Below are 15,030 nucleotides of genomic sequence, written 5' to 3'. Positions count from 1 at the left end.
CTAACCCTGGGTCCAACACGGTGTTGAAGTCCCCCCCATTATCAGGTTTCCCACCTCCAGGTCCGGGATACGTCCCAGCATCCGCTTCATAAATCCCGCATCATCCCAATTCGGGGCATATACGTTAACCAACACGACCTCCATTCCCTCCAGTCTGCCACTCACATCACAAATCTGCCTCCGCTATCTGCTACAATGTTCCTAGCTTCGAATGACACCCGTTTCCCCACCAGTATGGCCACCCCTCTGTTCTTTGCATCCAGCCCTGAGTGGAACACCTGTCCCACCCATCCTTTCCTTAACCTAACTTGGTCCGCCACCATCAGGTGCGTCTCCTGAAGCATAGCCACGTCTGCCCTCAGTCCTTTCAAGTGCGAGAACACTCGGGCCCTTTTAATCGGCCCATTTAGGCCTCTCACGTTCCACGTGATCAGCCGAACTGGGGGGCTACCTGCCCCCTTCCCGTGTCGACTAGCCATCACCCTCTCTAGGCCAGTCCCACGTCCCGGTTCCGCGCACCCACCTGTTCCCCAGGCGGCGCATTCCAGCCCCGACCACCCTTTCTTTTAACAGTTCCTCTTTGATTTCTGCAGCAGCAACCCAGTTATCCTCCCCCCCCCCCTCCCCCCCGCTAGATCCCCATCTAGCATGATTGCTCCCCCCATATTGCTTCCGAAAGTCAGCTGACTTCAACTGACCCCGGCTTCTCCCACTCTCTCCTTGATCCCCCCCCCCCCCCCCCCCGTGTGGGGAACTCCCATCTACCTTGCGCCTATCTTCCCGCCATCATCTTCCTGGCGCAGGAACAAGAACAGTAAGCCCCGTGTTCTCTATAGTTGTCCCGCCCCTTGTGGCGCAGCTCCCTCTGCCGCCCCACTCCCATTCCCCATCCCCCGCCTATGTCTCTTCTTCCCCCCCACCGGCGCCCACATTTCTTAGTGTCCCCCCCTTCCCAAATTACATCTCTATATACATCGGCATTGTCATTTCCCCTCTAACATCAGTCCCTCAGTTCTGATCCAGTTTCTCATTTTTAATGAAGGTCCATGCTTCTTCCGCCGTTTCAAAGTAGTGATGCCTCTCCTGGTGCGTGACCCACAGTCGCTCCGGCTGCAGCATCCCGAACTTCACCTTCTTCTTGTGTAGCACCTCCTTGGCTCTATTAAAACTCGCCCTCCTTCTTGCCACCTCCGCACTCCAATCCTGGTACACCCGTACCACCGCATTCTCCCATCTACTACTTTGTACCTTTTTGGCCCATCTCAGAACCACCTCTCTGTCATTGAAGCGGTGAAATCGCACGATCGTCGCCCTAGGTGGTTCTCCCGCCTTTGGTCTCCTCGCAGGGACCCGATGAGCCCCTTCCACTTCCAAGGGGCCCGAGGGGGCCTCAGCTCCCATTAGCGAGCGTAGCATCGTGCTCACGTAAGCCCCGCCGTCCACTCCCTCGGGGAGACCCAGGATCCGAAGGTTCTTTCTCCGTGATCTGTTTTCTAGGACTTCAATCCTTTCAATGCACTTTTTGTGGAGGGCCTCGTGCGTCTGCGTTTTGACCGCCAGGCCCAGGATCTCGTCTTCGTTGTCCGTCACGTTCTGCTCCACCACGCGGAGCTCCATCTCCTGGGTCTTTTGTGCCTCCTTAAGCCCCTCAATTGCCTGTAGCATCGGGGCCAGCACCTCCTTCTTAAGCAGCTCCACACACCGTCTCAAAAATCCGTCCTGGTCCGGCCCCCATGTCGCCTGGGCTCTCTCCGCCGCCATCTTGCTCCTTTTTTCTTCTGTCCCTGTCCTCGAGGATTCTTCGCGATCAGGCCACCGCCGATATTTTTCTTTTTCGTTGGGGGGGGGGGCTCCCTGTTGTCTCATCCCACACCGGGTTTCGTCCCGAAAAAATTCCCCGTTGGGTCTCTTAAAAGAGCCCGAAGGTCCGTTCGAGCTGGAGCTGCCGAAACGTGCGACTTAGCTGGTCATCGCCGCAACCGGAAGTCCCAAGAGCTATATCTAATTCCTTCTTGAAATTACACAACATTTTGGCCTCAATTGCTTTCTGTGGTACTAAATTCCACAGATTCACCACTGTCTGGGTGAAGGAATTTCTTCTTATCTCAATCTTAAAAGGTTTATCCTTATCCGCAAACTGTGACATCTAGTTCTGGACTCTCCCACCATCAGGAACATTCTTTCTGAATCTACCCTGTCTAATCCGGTTAGAATTTTGTAAAATTTGACGGTTTCAGAGGTCTACAAGGAAGATTTCAGAGATCTACAAGAAGATTTCAGAGATCTACAAGAAGGTTTCAGAGATCTACAAGAAGGTTTCAGAGATCTACAAGAAGGTTTCAGAGATCTAAAGAACTGATGGAGTGGGAGGGAACCCCTGATAGGGGAGGTGAAGAGAAAGTGGGAAGAAGAGCTGGGTGAGGGGTTTGAGGCTGAATTACAGGAGGAGGCCCTGAGATGAGTCAATGCATCCTTGTCGTGTGCCAGGCTCAACCTGATACAATTTAAGGTGGTCCACAGGGCACACATGACAGTGGCCCGGATGAGCAGGTTCTTTGAGGGGGTGGAGGTTAAGTGTCGGTGCTGTGCGGGGAGTCCTGCAAACATGTCCATATGTTTTGGGCATGTCCGAGGCTATGGGGTTTCTGGCAGGGGTTTGCTGACGTCATGCCAGAAGTATTAAAGCTGAGGGTGGTGCCAAGTCCAGAGGTGGCAATCTTTTGGTGTGTCGGAAGATCCGGGAGCCCAGGGGGTGAGAGAGGCTGATGCCCTGGCCTTTGCCTCCCTGGTGGCACGGAAATGGATCTTACTAGCTGGAGGGACCCGGAACCCCTGAAGTCAAGGGTACAGGCCAGTGACATGGTGAGTTTCTCCGGCTCGAGAAAATTACATTCGCCTTAAGGGGATCGCTGCAGGGGGTTGCCCGGAGGTGGCAGCCGTTCATCGACTTCTTCGAGAAAAATTAGGCTGTCAGCAGGGGTGGTGGCAGGAAAAAAGGGAGGCATGGGGGGGGATTGGATTGGATTTGTTTATTGTCACGTGTACTGAGGTACAGTGAAAAGTATTTTTCTGCAAGCAGCTCAACAGATCATTAAGTACATGGGAAGAAAAGGGAAGAAAAGAAAATACATAATAGGGCAACACAACATATACAATGTAACTACATAAGATGTAGCTGTAGAACATACAGTGCAGAAGGAGGCCATTCGGCCCATCGAGTCTGTACCGAACTTAAGCCCTCACTTCCACCCTATCCCCGTAACCCAATAACCTCTCCTAACCTTTTTTGGTCACTAAGGGCAATTTATCATGGCCAAACCACCTAACCTGCACGTCTTTGGACTGTGGGAGGAAACCGGAGCACCCGGAGCAAACCCACGCAGACACGGGGAGAACGTGCAGACTCCGCACAGACAGTGACCCAGCAGGGAATCGAACCTGGGACCCTGGCACTGTGAAGCCACAGTGCTATCCACTTGTGCTACCGTGCTGCCCTCACTGGCACTGGCATCGGATGAAACATACAGGGTGTAGTGTTAATGAGGTCAGTCCATAAGAGGGTCATTTAAGAGTCTGGTGACTGTGGGGAAGAAGGTGTTTTTGAGTCTGTTCGTGCGTGTTCTCAGACTTCTGTATCTCCTGCCCGATGGAAGAAGGTGGAAGAGTGAATAAGCCGGGTGGGAGGGGTCTTTGATTATACTGCCCGCTTTCCCCAGGCAGCGGGAGGTGTAGATGGAGTCAATGGATGGGAGGCAGGTTTGTGTGATGGACTGGGCGGTGTTCACAACTCTCTGAAGTTTCTTGCGGCCCTGGGCCGAGCAGTTGCCATACCAGGCTGTGATGCAGCCCATAGGATGCCTTCTATGGTGCATCTGTAAAGGTTGGTAAGGGTTAATGTGGACATGCCGAATTTCCTTAGTTTCCTGAGGAAGTATAGGCGCTGTTGTGCTTTCTTGGTGGTAGCATCGACGTGGGTGGACCAGGACAGATTTTTGGAGATATACGCACCCCTAGGAATTTGAAACTGCTAACCACCTCCACCTTGGCCCCGTTGATGCTGACAGGGGTGTGTACAGTACTTTGCTTCCCGAAGTCAATGACCAGCTCTTTAGTTTTGCTGGCATTGAGGGAGCAATTAAGGGCAGGAGAACCAGTGGAAGGGGGGCTGGGGAAGGTGGTACGGTTTGTGTAAGCCATGTTGGCTGGAGTTTGTTACTAGGGGAGGGGGGGTTATATTGTTGTGTTCTTGTTGAAACCTGATATTTAAAATTGTTAAAATTACAAATGCCTCAATTCAATATTTTCTTTTTTTTTATTTGTAAGTTTCTACGAGATCTACTCTGACGCTTCTAAACTCCAATGAATATAACCCTAGTCGATTTAGTCTCGCCTCATATGACAGCCCTGCCATCCCAGGAATCAGCCTGGTAAACCTTGGCTGAATCCCTCCACAGTAAGAACATCCTTCCTCAGATGATGACACCAAAACTGCACACAATACTCCAGGTGTGGCCTTACCAGTGCCCTAACTTCTTTATTCCTATATTCAAATCCTCTCACTATGAAGGCCAGCATACCATTTGGCTTCTTTACTGCCTGCTGTACCTGCTCACTTACCTTCAGCAACTGATGCATGAGGACACCAAGGTCTTACTGCGTATCCACCTCTCTCAATTTGCACCCATTCAAATAATAATTTGTCTTCCTATTATTTGCTATTGAAGCGGATAACCTCACTTTTATCCACATAATACTGCATCTGCCATGCATGTGCCCACTCACTCAGCCTGTCCAAATCCCACTGAAGCATTGCTGTATCCTCCTCACAGCTCACCCTCCCAATCAACATTGTATCACCTGCAAATTTGGATATAATATATTTAGTTTCTCATTCAAATCATTAATATATAATGTGAACAGTTGGGGTCCTAGCACAGATCCCTATGGTACCCCACTAGTCACGGCCTGCCATTCAGAAAAATACCCATTTCTTCCAAGTTTTTGCTTCCTATCCATCTCAAGACACAACCCATAATCCCATGCGCTTTAGCTTTACATATTAATCTGCTATGTGAGACCTAGTCTAAAGTCTTCTGAAAGTCTAAATAAACCACATGCACTGGTTCTCCCTGGTCAACTCTACCAGTTACATCTTCAAAGAATTCTAGTTGATTTGTCAAGCATGATTTTCCTTTCTTAAATCCATGCTGACTTTGGCTGATTACACCACTGGTTTCCAAATGCTGTGCGGTGAAATCCTTGATCCTTGACTCCAGCAACTTCCCTACTACCGATGTTACGCTCACTGGTCTATAGTTCTCTGTTTTCTCCCCACCTCACTTCTTGATTAACGGGGTTACATTCCTTACCCTCCAATTTGTAGGAACCATTCCGGAGTCCAAAGAATTTTGGAAAATGACCACCAGTAGATCTACTATTTATAGGGCTAGTTCCTGAAGTACTCTGGGATAAAGATTATCAAGCCCTGGAGATTTGTCCGCCTTCAATCCCATAATTTCCCCCAAAGCATTTATTTACTATTACTAATTTCCTGCAGCTCCTCACTGAAACTTATGCTTCTCAAAACTTCCGATACATTGTTCATATCTTCCTTTGCGAAGGCAGAAGCAAAGTACTAATTTAGCTCCTCAGCCATTTCTTTATTCCCGGTTCTGAATTCCCCACTTTTGACTGTAAGGGGCCTACATTTATTTTTAGCAATTTTTTTCTCTTTACATACGTATAGAAACTTTTACAGTCAGTTTGTAAGTTTCCGGCTAGCTTGCTTTCATATTGTATTTTTCCCTTCTTAATCAATCCCTTCTCAATCCTCAGGTCTATTCCTTTTTCTTGCCAACTTGTATGCCTCTTTTTTGAATCTAATACTACCTCACATTTTCCTTGTAAGCCATGGTTTGGTCATGGTTCCCTTTCTACTCTTGCGCCAAATAGGAATAAACAACTTTTTGAGTTCACCCATTCGTTCCTTGAATGCCTCATAGTTACCTTTATTGAGATTCAGGACCATGGTCTTAGAATCAACTATCGCACTATCCACCATGATAAAGAATTCTATCATATCACTCATCCCTAAGGTTCCTCTCACAACTAGGTTGTCAACTAATTCTTTCGGATTGCACAACACCCAGTCCAAGATGGCTGGGTCCTCAACATAACTGGTCCAAAAACATCATCCCGCGTACACTGCAGAAATTCCTCCTTTATTGTACTCTTTTGAGTCACCCAATCTACATGCAGTTTAAAGTCACCCATAATCACAGATGTTCCTTTATCACATGCATGTCTAATTTCTTATCTAATGCTATTCCCAACATTATCACTGTAGTTTGGTGGTCTGTATACCAACGCTACAAATGTTTTTTGCCCCTTGATGTGCAAGATATTCCTGCACTGCCTGCCTTGCTCTGCCTAATTTTAGACATTCCTGTAAAAAGTGGCTGATCCTTTTTGCAAGGCGGCAGCTTCTGATACTGTATCAGACCAGTGTGGAAAACTTCAGCTGCTTTTCCTCACAACACATACACACAGACAGACCGGCAGGAAGGTTGTGGGCAGCTCCCAGCTAGCTTTTAACCCCCTTTTGATATAGTGGGGGGTGGGGTGGAATAGTGTTTCATTGTATGCCGACGACTTCCTCTTATACGTCACGGATCCAGTGGCTGGGACGGATGAAATCATGGGGATCCTGAAGGAATTCGGCCGGTTCTCGGGGTGCAAACTGAACATGGCAAAGAGTGAGTTGTTTGTAGTCCAGGCGAGGGGCCAGAAGGGTAGGTTGAGGGGGCTGCCGTTCAGGTTAGTAGGGGACAGCTTTAGATGCTTAGGGATACCGCAGGACTGGGGCCGTCTGCACAAGTTGAACTTATCTCGGTTGGTAGAGCAAATAAGGGCTGAGTTCCGGAGGTGGGATGCGCTCCCACTGACACTTGCGGGGAGAGTGCAGACGGTTAAAATGACAATCCTCCCGAGATTCCTGTTCGTCTTCCAGGGTCTCCCCATTTTCATTCCGTGGTCTTTTTTCAAGAAGGTCAATGATTATGGGATTCGTATGGGCGGGGAAGTCCCCGTGGGTGCAGAGATTGATGCTCGAGAGGAACCGAGGGGAGGGGGGGCTGGTGCTGCCAACCTTTAGTAACTACTACTGGGCGGCCAACATAGCTATGATAAGGAAGTGGATGGGGGATGCGGGGTCGGTTTGGGGGCGAATGGAGGCCGCTTCGTGCAGGGGCACCAGTTTGGCAGCCCTGGTCACGGCACCCCTGCTGCTCCCACCGGCACGGTACTCCACCAGCCCTATAGTGGTGGCGACTTTGAGGATCTGGGGCCAATGGAGAAGGCACGTGGGGAGAGTGGGAGCATTGGTTTGGTCCCCAATTTGCGACAATCACCGGTTTGCCTGGGGGAATATGGACGGTGGGTTCAGAATATGGCGGAGGGCTGGGATTGAGAGGATGGGAGATTTGTTCTTGGAAGGGAGCTTCCCGAGCATGAGGGCGTTAGAGGAGAAATTTGGGCTGGCGAGAGGGAATGCGAGAGGGACTTGCAGGTGCGGGACTTTCTACGCAGACAGATTCCATCCTTCCCACGCCTGCCACTTAGGGGGATCCAGGACAGGGTAGTGTCCAGTGGATGGGTGGGGGAGGGGAGGGTCTCGGATATATATAAGGAACTTATGGAAGCAGAGGAGACACAGATCGAGGAGCTGAAGCTTAAGTGGGAAGAGGAGCTCGGGGGTGAGATGGAAGAGGGCTTATGGACGGAGGCGTTGAGTAGGGTAAACGCGACTGCAACATGCGCCAAGCTCAGCCTGATTCAATTCAAGGTCGTCCACCGGGCCCACGAGTGGCCGGGATGAGTAAATTTTTCGGATTGGAGGACAGGTGCGCCAGATGTTCGGGAGGGCCGGCGAACCATGTCCACATGTTTTGGGCATGCCCAAAACTCAGGGGGTACTGGCAGGGGTTCGCGGATGTTATGTCCCGGGTACCGAAAACAGGGGTGGTGATGAGTCCAGAGGTGGCTATTTTTGGGGTTTCGGAGGACCCGGGAGTCCAGGAGGAGAGAGAGAGGCTGACGTTTTGGCCTTTGCTTCCCTGGTAGCCCGGCAACGAATTATGTTGGCATGGAGGGACTCCAAACCTCCGAAGTCGGAGGCCTGGCTATCGGATATGGCGAGCTTTCTAGGTCTGGAGAAAATTAAGTTCGCTTTGAGAGGGTCACTGTCAGGGTTCGCCCAGAGGTGGCAACCATTTATCGACTTCAGGTCTTTTAAAGTCCAATATTTGTGTGTGTACATTCCATTGGATATTTTTCCTCCATCATCAGAACAAAGGGGGAAGACACTCAGTATCTAGTCTATCAAAACCTTTCATAATTTTGAAGACCTCAATGAGTTCACCCCAAGCAATCTCTTTTTAAAGAGAAATGAGATCCAGCCTGTTCACTTATTCCTGTCAGAGTTAAAGTTCATTTTTATACTGTAAATTTGTTTTTGCAGACTGGGGAGCGACTATATTATTTTATAATAAGGCAAGCAAAACTCCAAACCAAAATTCTATACAAGTTTAGCATGACTTCTCTACTTTCAATTCTATCCCTCCAGAATTAAACCCTCATACTTGAGTTTATTCCTCTTTTAATCCGTGATATTACCTGTAGTAATTTATGTATTTAAAGACTCACATCCCTCTAAACTCTTCGTTTCCAATAATATGCCACACATTCCTTAGGCCAAACTTTATTGCTCAAATATAAAATAAGTAAAAATGAAATAGTGCAGAGTGAGAGCTCATAGATATAATGCACGACTTTATGACCCAGCCCAGTAGGGAAACCAACGAGCAGTAATGCTCATCCTGACTTGCAGTTATGTTCAGAATATATCTCAAATCAGAAGATGTCCTTGGAATCACTCCTACTTCCAGGCAGACTGAATACTTCAGTATGCTTACAATAGCACTTTATACATTTGGGAATCCTCCAACTTATCCACCAAATGTGAGAAGTTAGAAATTATTTCCCTCTAAACTATCCTTCATGCTCACCATACAATCTTTGAAGACTAGCCCAAGAGTTTGACATCCTTTGCCTCACCAGCTGTGGACAAAGGCAACCTCCCCCTCTATCAAAATTGAGATCTAGAACCTCCTCGGGATGCTATCCACCCGTTGTTCATGGACCATTTCTGCAAATACATTAAGAAAAAATAGGAGGGAGAACTCTGCTGTACTTTAAACACAGTTGCCCAAGGCAACAGCTCAGCCAAATCAAGTGTTTCTCAACCAGCATTGAGTGTCTCTAGCTGATATTCTTTAAACCTTAAGTGTGCAGGTTGAATAAACTTGGTTTGTTCTCACTGGAACGAAGGAGGTTGAGGGGCGACCTGATAAGCGGTCTGCAAAATTATGAGGGGCATAGACAGAGTGGATAGTCAGAGACTTTTTCCCAGGGTAGAGGGGTCAATTTCTAGGGGGCATGGTTCGAGGGGCAAGGTTTAGAGGAGATGTACGAGTCAAATTTGAGGGTGGTGGGTGCCTGGAACTCACTGCCGGAGGAGGTGGTGGAAGCAGGGACGATAGTGGCGTTTAAAGGGCATCTTGACAAATACATGAATAGGATGGGAATAGAGGGATACGGCGCAAGCTTGGAGGGCCGAAGGGTCTGTTCCTGTACTGTACTTTTCTTTGTTCTTTGTTCTTTGTACATGACCCCCAGCTCTACCATTTCCAGCCTCCCACAGGAATCAAGTTGTGAAATCACAAGAGCCATATTTTCAAATAAGATCATATATTCCGCTGAACCACCTGCAATTACATTTCGGTTTCCTCAATTGTGTACACTCAACCTTCAAAGGAAAAATCTTTCTTCAGTCCCATTACCAGCCTGACGAGAAATGATGCAACCTAATGTTTGATGGTGAACATACACAGACAGGTTTGCGGAGTCAGGAACCTGAAGTATGGAGGAGGCTTATTTGGTAGGATGGCAGCAGGATATCATTTGCTATGTTTGATGAATCAAGGGTTATATAGCAAGTGATATGGTTGATGTGAGGCAGACTTAATGTTCGATAATGAGAAAGTGGAGATAGTCCAAAAAATCTAATACAACAAAGTGTTGCGTTATGCCGATGCGTCTCACGAGCATGGAGCTTGGGAAATTCATGCAAATCATTGGGCCAGTAAATTATCACATTCTTGCAATAGTACCTATGTGTACTTCTGGTATACAAAACTATTCAATTGCATATTCCCTGGCCAAATTGACCCAATTAAGTGGCAAATCTACTAATACCACTAAATCTTGATTAACTTTGCAATGAATAAATTTAACAACCGAAGGTTTGAAACAAGTTTTACACTGAACAGTTATGGGGCTGGTTTAGCACAGTGGGCTAAACCTTCAAGGTTCAGCATTACAAGCCAGCAGCGCGGGTTCAATTCCCGTACCGGCCTCCCTGAACAGGCGCCGGAATGTGGCGACTAGGGGTTTGCACAGTAACTTCATTGAAGCCTACTTGTGACAAGCGATTATTATTATACTTTGCACTTTTTGATATTCAATCTCACCAGCCATTGTTTCATCCAATTACAGAATTTATCAACATTTTATCCTTGACTGTTTCACTTAATTGGCTCCTAATTCAAATAAATTATATTCATTAAAGTTCTATTTCTTAATTCTAAAGTCGCTGATGTAAATTAGGAACAGAAGGGGTGGAATGTAATTGGTGGGACCAGCTACAGCTTACTCTTAATTCAAAGCTGCTTAATTAAAGTTATTCAAATCAATTCCTTTTTCTTAGCAATAAGAACACAGGAACAGCACATGGTAATTTATCCCTTCAGGTCTGTCCACCATCCAATGAGATCATGGCTGATCTGTGACCTAACTCCATCTACCTGCCTTAGTCTGACATTCCTAATACCTTTAGGTTAAAAAAAAAAACTTCCTTCAGTTAAAAATCTCTGAATCTCAAATTTAAAATTACCAACTTAGCTAGCATCAATTGCCATTTGCCGAAGAGTTCCAAACTTCTACCACCCTTTCAGTATAAGTGTTTCATTCCTGAAAGGTCTGGCTCTAATTTTTAGACTAAAACCCCAAGTCCTAGATTTCCCAAACAGTGGAAATAGTTTCTCTCAATCCATCACATCATTTCTGTTCCCTTTAACACTGTATCTTTAAAATTTTGATCAGGACTTCCGGTTGCAGCTGTGTGGAGCTAAGTTGTACGTTCGGCAGCTCCCGCTAAAAACGGACTTTTGGGCTCTTTTCAGGGCCCGTAACGGCGCTTGTTCGACGTTTCCCGGTGTGGGAAGGGGATAGCAACATTCCCCCGATAGTGTATGGAGTGGACCAGGAGTGGGGCGATTTAAAAAGTGGCATTGAAGCAAAGAAAGGTGCGAGGGAGGAGGACCAAGATGGCGGCGGGTGGAGACCAGGCAGCGTGGAGACAGTGGGCACAAGAGCAGCAGGAGCTTCTCCTGCGCTGTTTTAAGGAACAAAAGCAGAGCTGCTGGAGCCAATGAAGGCTTCAATCGATAAGCTGCTGGAGACCCAAACGGCCCAAGGGGCGGCGATCCAGGAGGTCCGGCAGAAGGTCTCGGAGAACGAGGACGAGATCCTGGGCCTGGCGGTGAAGGTGGAGGTACCTGTGGGAGGTGTTTTGAAAGGTTCGGGGAGGGGTTTGTCAGGTGGGTGAGGCTGCTGTATGAGGCCCCGGTGGCGAGTGTGGCCACGAACAGAAGGAGGTCGGAGTATTTCCGGCTACACTGGGGGACAGGGCAGGGGTGTCCCCTGTTCCCCCTGCTCTTTGCACTGGCGATTGAACCCCTGGCCATGGCATTGATTGAGTCGAGGAAGAGGCTGGAGATGGCGTCCTGTGTGGGCACGAGCCTGGAGGCGCTGGTGACGGCGCCGCTGCCGTTTCCTCCAACGAAGTACACCACGAGCCCGGTGGTGGCGGCTACCCTCTAAATTTGGGGGCAATGGAGAAGCCACAGGGGGCAAGTGGGGGCCTCGGTGTGGTCCCCGATTCGGGGGAGCCACCGGTTTGTCCCGGGGAGGATGAATGGAGGGTTTCTGAGCTGGCACAGGGTAGGTATTAGAAGGATGGGGGACCTGTTTGTGGACGGGAAGTTCGCGAGCCTGGGTGAGCTGGAGGAGAAATTTGGGCTCCCCCCGGGGAACACCTTCAGATATATGCAGGTAAGGGCGTTTGTTCGGCGGCAGGTGGTGGAGTTCCCACTGCTGCCGGCACGGGGGGTCCAGGACAGGGTGGTGTCGGGGGTGTGGGTTGGAGAGGGAAGGATCTCGGCAACGTATCAGGTGATGCAGGAGGAGGATGAGGCCTTGGTGGAGGAGCTAAAGGGTAAGTGGGAGGAGGAGTTGGGTGAGGAGAATGATGAGGGGATGTGGGCAGATGCCCTGGGGAGGGCGAACTCTTCCTCCTCTTGCGCGAGGCTCAGCCTCGTACAATTTAAGGTGCTGCATAGGGCTCACATGACCGGGGCAAAGATAAGCTGGTTCTTTGGGTGAGAGGACAGGTGTGCTAGGTGCTCAGGGAGCCCAGCAAATCACGCCCACATGTTCTGGGCCTGCCCAGCACTGGAGGACTTTTGGAAGGGTGTAGCGAGGATGGTGTCGAGGGTGGTAGGTTCCAGGGTCAAACCGGGCTTGGGGCTCGCAATATTTGGGGTGGCAGAGGAGCCGGGAGTGCAGGAGGCGAAAGAAGCCGGTATTCTGGCCTTTGCATCCCTGGTAGTCAAGAGTTTGTAAAAATTCAGTACAGTACTAAGGAATTGCTGAATGATCAGGTGTTCCATCCTTCAAAACAGTTATTAGAATAAGACACCACATTGCCGGTGTGGTTTGTGTGGATATTATGGGGAAATGGTGGCGTAGTGGTATTGTCACTGGACTAGTAAAACAGAAGTCCAGGGTAATGCTCTGAGGAGCCGGGTTCGAATCCCACCACTGCAGATGGTGAAATTTTAATTCAATAAAAAGTCTAATGATGACCATGAAACCATTGCCGATTGTTGTAAAAACCCATCTATTTCACTAATGTCCTTCAGGAAAGAAAATCTGCCATCCTTACTTGGTCAGGCCTATGTGTGACTCCAGACCCTCAGCAATGTGGTTGACTCTTAATTGCCCCCTCAAGAGCAAATGGGGATAAGCCCAGCCAGCAACACCCACGTCCCATGAAAAAATGTTTTAAAACATCCTGATCAGCACTACTCCCTTAATCTACACCATCATCTCAATGTTGTGGGATCTTGCCTCTCATGTTTGCCCCATTCTGTCCATCAATACAATATACCAAATTACAACATTGACATGAGGAAAAAAAGTAAACGCCAGTGTGATCCTGAAAGCTACTCCCCTTACAGATCGACTTCAATACTACTTTCAGAAAGTTGCTTAGGCTGCAATTAACTTTTTCTCCTTCCCAAAACTGCTTTGCAGTTATGTACATTATAAAATATTAACATTTTGCTGCACACCCACAGTGGATTGGCAGCTACTGGCTTCTTGTGTAACAAAGTTATTTTGTTTGCTCTTCTATCCTGCTTCTCCATAATCTTCTGTTTTCTCAATTATTCTACAAAATGAATTCTCGCCTTTTAATTTCCACATTTAGCTGAAGCAAATGGTTGGTGAATAAGCACCCAGGAAGGTTTTCCCAATTGTAATTCTTCAATGACCAACATTAAATAAATCTACAGTCCAAGCTGCCCGAGCTGCTGAATGTCCAATGCCAGCACCTCCTTCATCACACCATCTGGTGCAAACATTAATCTTTTCCAGCAACACAAAAAACCTGCATCCCAAACAGCTGTTAACGGAAATTTAATTGAAGTTTCAATTTAAATAATTCTATAGCATAAAACGTGAAAAAAAGATTTTTCTGCTCCCACCTCACCATTGCCATTTAAATTTTCTGTCTAATTTCCATTGTATACTATATCTGAAGAGTGTGCCTTCTAGTTCAAGTGTTATTGCCTCATGTCAATTGTGATATATTATTTCATTAGAGTTACTGTGAGATGGTTAAATTATGTGAGTAGCACAGCCAGCAAGATCCTACAGATGAGATAGGTTTGGGAGAACCCTTCTTTGACAATCCAAAGCAGCAAGTTATAACTACAACTCCATAGCAATAACTCACTAGCACCTAGCCTCAGTTTTGTTTTTAAAAGTGCCAGCTTAAGACAGGCACCAGCCAGAATGGCAGGTTCTTCCCCAGGTAATCTTTGCAGGCATTTGATTTTGATTTTTGATTTGATTTATTGTCACATGTACCGAAGTACAGTGATAAGTATTTTTCTGCGGCCGAGGGAACGTACACAGTACGTACATAGTAGACAAAAAGAATAATCAATAGAGTACATTGACAAATAGTACATCGACAAGAGTAATTGGTTACAGTGCGGAACAAGGGGCCAAACAAAACAAATACATGAGCAAGAGCAGCATAGGGCATCGTGAATAGTGTTCTTACAGGGAACAGATCAGTTCGAGGGGGAGTTGTTGAGGAGTCTTGTAGCTGTGGGGAAGAAGCCGTTCCTATGTCTGGATGTGCGGGTCTTCAGACTTCTATATCTTCTGCCTGATGGAAAGGTCTGGAACAAGGAATGCCTGGGTGGGAGGGGTCTCTGATAATGCTGACTGCCTTCCTGAGGCAGCGGGAGGTGTATACAGGATCAATGCGAGGTTTGTGTAATGCGTTGGGCTAACACTCTGCAGTTTCTTGCGATCTTGGACCGAGCAGTTGCCATACCAAACTGTGATGCAGACGGATAGGATGCTCTCTATCGCACATTTGTAGAAGTTTCTGAGAGTCGATGCAAACATGCCAAATTTCTTAAGCTTCCGTAGGGAGTAGAGACGTTCTTGGGCTTTCTTGACTCTTGCATCAACGTGAGTGGACCAGGACAAACTGTTGGTGATGGTGATCCCCAGGAACTTAAAACTATCGACCATCTGCACTTCGGAGCCATT

This window comes from Scyliorhinus torazame, chromosome 2, assembly GCF_047496885.1.
Source record: "Scyliorhinus torazame isolate Kashiwa2021f chromosome 2, sScyTor2.1, whole genome shotgun sequence".
Classification (NCBI taxonomy): domain Eukaryota; kingdom Metazoa; phylum Chordata; class Chondrichthyes; order Carcharhiniformes; family Scyliorhinidae; genus Scyliorhinus; species Scyliorhinus torazame.
This window is presented reverse-complemented; position numbering follows the sequence as displayed.